The following is a 6,047-nucleotide window of genomic DNA, read 5'->3' as shown; positions in this document are numbered from 1 at the left end:
CGCATGAGGCAGGAAGTCAGAGCAGAAGCCCTGCAGGAAGCCAGGAGCTCAAAAGAGGGGCCCTCAAGAGTGAGCCAGGGACACTCGCCAGTCACAAGGAAGTGACAGAGACATTTGCTGCATGAGCCTCCACTCTGAAAAGAGAAGCAAATAAGAGGAAAAGTCTCGGAGAATTTTTACCACAGGCCATTCTCAAGTGGGTTCAAGGTTCAAAGCATCTACACCCACAAAATACACTTTCAAGTGGGCTGCTTGCATCCTGGCAAAGGCAAACACAAAGCCTCTGCAGGGATCTACCCTGAGACGCCTGAGAGTCCCACCCACACGAACGTGATTTCATAACACAGAGGCACCACACTCACCAGGAAGCAGGCACCATGGGCAAGAGTCAGCAGAAACAACAAAGTGTACAATCAGACATGACACTGTGAACAGCGGACCCATCCAAGGCAGAGTATTAAGTGATGATGGCTAATATGATTCCAGAAATAAGAGAGGGTATTGAAGTGTGACAAAGGAACAAGATGTAACCAAAAACGAAATATAATTAGAAGTTAAAATATGATCATTGAAATTAGAAACATAATAGCTGAATAGCAAATTCGACACACTGAAAAGATAATTCATAGACTGAATGATAAACCAGATAATGTGACACAGAATGCAGCCCAGAAAGCTAAAGAGACAGAACATGAAAGAAATGTAAAAGGACACAGAAGAGAGGATGTACAGGCTTCATCTTTGTGCAATGAATATTCTAGAAAGAGAGAATAATGAGTGCAGGAGAGGTCACATTCAAGGAGATGTCAGGTGAGCATTTTCCAGACATAAATCCTCACATTCAGAAGGCTCAGTGAATCCCAACAGGAGAAATCAAAAGAAACCCACATTGGAGAGTGATGGTGAAACTGCAGAAAAACGAAGAGGATGCCAAGTCCCAGGAGAGAAAAGGCAGACGACCCAAAAAAGAGCAGCCGTGGCCGAGCACGGCGCTCACGCCTGTAATCCCAGCACTTTGGGAGGCTGAGGTGGGTGGATCACCTGAGGTCAGGAGTTTGAGACCAGCCCAGGCAACATGGGGAAACCCCATCTCTACTCAAAATACAAAGATTAGCTGGGCATGGTGGCTCATGCTTGTAATCCTAGTTACTCGGGAGGCTGAGGCAGGAGAATCCCTTGAATCCAGGAGGCAGAGGTTGCAGGGAGCTGAGATTGTGCCATTGCACTCCAGCCTGGGCAACAAGAGCAAAACTCTATCTAAAAAATAAAAAAAAGCAACAGCAAGGCTGAGAGCCAACGTCGTTACGACACTGGATGCCGGGAGGCACCAGTAACATCTCAAAGCACTTGGGGAAAATACTGTCAACCCAGACTTGGTGTTATCAGCAAAACTATATTTTAAGAATAAGAGGAAAATACAGATTACTTCCAGACAAAGAGAAACCACATGGTTTACCATAAACACATCTCAGTAAAGGACTGTTAGAAAAGCAGAAAGAATCTAAAGACGGAAAATAATCCCAGAAGGAAAGTTTGAGATGCAAAGGAGATACTGAAGCAAGGGAACTCTGAGCATGAGTGACGCTGAACTCGCTGTGTTAGCGATCAGCCCTAACACCAGTCACGGCGATAGTGCCACCTGCTGGGTGCGGAACACAAGGCACAGCAAATGACCGAGTGGTTTGAGAGCAAACTGCCTGAGTTTCAGAAACTCGGGATGTTTGAGAAAAATGAAAAGAGGCTGAAGACACCGAACAGCTTTAGAATTTAAGAGAGGGGTCTTGCTTTGCTGCCCAGGCTGCAGCACAGTAGCACAACCGTGAATTCCTGGGCCCAAGCAACCCTCCCACCTCAGCCTCCTGAGTAGCTAGGACTATGGGGACACGCCACGACACTCAACTAGGTTCCCTCCCCGACAAATGTCATAGAGACAGGGTCTCACTGTGTTGCCCAGGCTGGTCTTGAAATCCTGGCTTCAAGTGATCCCTTCACCTCAGCCTCCCAAAGTGCTAGGATTACAGGCGTGAGGCACTGCACCTGCCACTTCACACTCTAAGATAAATAGTAGATTAAAGTTTTGAGATTCCCCCCAAAACAACAGGAATGGACAGTCTAATTCTCCAAGTAAAGGAGTGAAAGTGGGATAAGCAGAAGGAATGAACCAGCCAAAAGAAGGGGTAAGAAGGAAGCGAAAACCAGCAGGACACATGAGAACACACAATACAGAGAGGTGTAAACAATCCACATGTATCAGAAATCACAGTACATCTAAACAGACAGCGTCTGATCAAAGGCGGAATCAGGAGATGGTGTTGTTTGGAAGTTGTTACGTGCTGCCCACCGGAGGCTCGCCGCACAGTCACCGCCCGGGGCGATGAACAGGTGGTGGGGTGGGGGAGGGGGTCCTGCCCTACTGCCGATTGTGCGGTTAAGCTCAGCATGGGGACTTCAGGATTTTTCGGGAGGGGAGCTCCTTGGTGGCCCCTACCTTGAAGGAGACAATGAAACTTATGCAACTCCGGGGAGTGGGGGTGCTTGGATTGTTACAAAGGACTGAACAACAGTTTCTGTCAGTCATGACTGGCTTCTCTGCTTGGAGCCTCACAAGTCCAGAGGCAGGGCGGTGGCCAGGCTGAGGTCGTGCCTGAGGGTGCTGGGGAGGCAGCAGTGACCGGGCTCCCTGAGGTTGCTGGCAGAAGCCAGCTTCAAGAGATTCTCCCACCTCAGTCTCCTGAGTAGCTGGGATTACAGGCATGCGCCACCACGCCCAGCTAATTTTGTATTTTTAGTAGAGACAGGGTTTCTCCATGTTGGTCAGGCTAGTCTCAAACTCTCGGCCTCAAGTGATCCACCCACTTTGGCCTCCCAAAGTGCTGGGATTACAGGCGTGAGCCACCACGTCCGGCCACAAATAACACTTTTACAATCATTCAATGATTCCATGGAATGCACGGCGTGTGCAAGCCTAGACCAGTGTCATGTTGGTGAGTCACAGAGGGCTGCCTATGTTTAGGCTTACCTTTAATGGTTCTGGTTGCTTGTTTCAAAAAATATATATATAATACTTTCTGATGATGACACTGCCATTGGCATTTGCCACGATGTATCCATGAGACAGGACAGTCCCAGCACTGAGTGGTTTGGCTGGAGACGCTCTCTAAAGCCATACAATCAGGACTCACCCAGCATGACCCCATGGGCACCATCCACAGATGTGTGGGGCACAAGGTGCCTTCCCCATGCTCCCAGCAGGTCCCTCGACCATCTTCCCCGACATGGAACAGAACACAACTCAGAAAAGCTGAACTGGCAATGTCTGCCTTAAAAAAAGCAGGAAGGCAAAAAATACTGTCAAACCCCGCAGCACCACAGAATAACCTCCAGCAGCAGAGAGGTCAGCTGGGGCTGGCTGAGGCTGTCCTGTCCACCCCATTACCCTCGCCATTAGTGGATTAGGACTCAACTGCACATCCAGCTTCTGTAAATAACCCATTTCTGTTTGAAGCAGATTGCCTGCCGTTCATTCAGGGAGGGCTCACACAGAGTGCTGCAGTTACTTTGCTTTGTGAGTTAATGTCCCATAAGCTCAAACTTGTCACCAGGCTAGACACAGAGGACGTTTACCTCACCTTCTCGACTGGCTGTCCTAAAACACCTGCTCCTGCGGGCGCTGGTGGCTGGTAAGGGTCAGTGGTTTGGGGGTGCTGAGGAACTGCTTGCCCCAATGTTCTCCCCCGTCTGCCCCTCGCACACCCTCTTATGGCCACACCAGGTCATGCGGCTCCAGCCAGACCTCAGCCTCCTCGTGTGGGGAAGGACACAAAATCTGGCCACTGTTCCCTATGCTCACATCCATGGGAGATGGACTCCACCGCCGCACATGTCAGGTCAGATAAGCCCCTCGCTTCAGGAATCCTCAGAGCCAGTGGGCACAGTGACTGTGTGTGCAGATGGCCACGTGTATCTGGCCATAGGATTCTTTTCTCCTACTGAACAATGGTCAGTATTTTACAGTATCAGTGACAGCATCGCAGTGAAGAGGACGTCTGTGCACAACACCAAGGCTGGCTGTCCAGGAACCCAGTTCCGCACCTCGGATCACTCCTGTGGGGATTTTGAGTTTCTGCCCTGAAAGGACTTGGGGTATTAACCCGGGCGTCAGGGGTTTGAAACCCAGCAGGGCTCTGATACTCTAGCCTGGAAACAAGTCTGAACCCGCTACCCAAACCAGCCCCCCACTGCCTCCCCACAGCTGAACTTACCCACCCCACTGGCCTCCCCACCTCATAGCAGCAGAGCCCCTCATGCCCACCACTAGCCCTTGACCTGAACCCAGAGCTTCACGTGACTTTATCCTGAGCTGCCAGGGGACAGTGCTGGGGATGGAGATGGTGTGCAGAGCTAGAGGAAAAAGGGTTGGGAACACAGCCAGTCTACCTTTGATATTTTACCATCACCCAGCAACCAATGACTTGTAATGACACAGACCTGAGTTCAGCAGGTGTGGTGGCCCAGAAATGTACAGCAGCTGATGCACAGGTGGGCCATCTGAGACCCTCTACTGGCAGACAACCCACATGCCTGCTGGCCTCCCTGGCTCTGCTGTGGTGTGGGGAGACCAGCCACATGCCGCCCTGACACTTCTGTGTCTGCATGAGATGCCACTCTGCAGTATGGGGATGTGGAGCCCAGAGCAGCTGCTGAGGAGGCTGAGGATGTAACCCAGGGCTGCTGACTCCCTGTGGGGACAGCTTTGGCCAGTGGAAAGTAGACACCAGAAGAGAGCCAGTCGATGCATTCTGCTTGCCTCCTGCGGACTCCCTGGAGCCATGTTCCCTTGCAGCTGATCCAGAGGCATCTGCCAAGCCAGGTCACCTCAGCCCCTTGTGAACAGCAGCCAGCACAGTTGGGACTCACATCGTGTCACTGCAGGGAAATCCTTCCTTGCCTCAATCTCTTGCCTCTCATTCTCACAGTCCTGGGTTCACACTTCCCAAATAGAGCGCCAATGCTTTATATTTTGCCTCAGGCTCTGTTTTCTTGGTTAAGACAGATCCAAACCAAAAGGACACAGAAACTGAAGAACAGCCATGGGGATTTCTATTTCTTATACTATTGCAGATAAGATGCCCTGAACAAGCCCCCTGAATAAAACAAATTGTTGAATTCAAAGAAACTTATAAAACGTATCACAGATCATTCATGAAAGCAAATAAATCACAAGGAACAAAGAGAGGGAAATCAAGAACCCCAGGAGACAAGCTGCGCCAAGGCCAGCTGTCAAATCCAGGTTTTCTACAGAACCCTGCATATACTGAGCAAGTCCGACAGTGATAGCGGGCTCAGAGGACAGGACACAGCCTGAGGATCTTCCCAAGGTGGGAAGCACAGAAGAGGACCCTTTGTAAAGCAGAAACTTCAAAGGGTAAGTGAAACATTTCATGCAATTGTACACAGACATTCAGGAAACATTCCTGTCTCAGCCCTAATATGAAACTGGTAAGAACAGATACTCCACTTGATCTTAGCCAAAAGGCCAAGACACAATTCAGCAGTAACATTGAGGAAGGACAAAAAATACTCCAAGAATTTATGAACTCAAGGCAGACTTCAATGAAGTTGATGATCCAAATTCGGTCTAACTTCATGTGGTCCAAATTTTAAGCTGATTTACTTACAAAAATAGTCCTATACTGGAGACACCCCTTTCCCCGCCATCCAGGTGACAAGTTGAAGGAAATGCAAATCTTTCTGGGGAAAATTAAGTCAAAGACTCAAAGAATTCCAACTATTTGCAAAGCAAATGAACAGTTTAAAATCAAGAATAATAAGAACAAAGGAAACAAATTACCATAAAGGTCAATGTCTGAACAACGGATTTATACAAAGATGAAGAGACAAACAGTGAACTGGAAAACAGATACAAAGAAATTACGTCAGAATGCAGTCCAGAGAAACAAAGAGACAGAACACTTAAAAACAGATGAAAAGCCATGGAATATGGAAACAGAGAACCTATCATACATGTAAGAGTTTTTGAAAGAAAT

General features: G+C 48.8%; 1 non-coding gene across 1 annotated transcript; it reads right to left on the bottom strand.

Moving 5' to 3' along the window:
* Positions 1–5,362: 5,362 nt before the first annotated feature.
* Positions 5,363–5,548, bottom strand: LOC135276460 (U2 spliceosomal RNA). Its single transcript, XR_010343999.1, has one exon. It is a non-coding gene; the product is annotated as a U2 spliceosomal RNA (small nuclear RNA).
* Between the last annotated feature and the right edge of the window lie 499 nt (positions 5,549–6,047).

This window comes from Aotus nancymaae, unplaced genomic scaffold (assembly GCF_030222135.1).
Source record: "Aotus nancymaae isolate 86718 unplaced genomic scaffold, 86718_ANA_hifiasm-v0.15.2.pri h1tg000022l_1, whole genome shotgun sequence".
NCBI classification, from domain to species: Eukaryota; Metazoa; Chordata; class Mammalia; order Primates; family Aotidae; genus Aotus; species Aotus nancymaae.
Note: the sequence above shows the minus strand (reverse complement) of the source record. Positions and strands in the feature narration are given on the sequence as shown.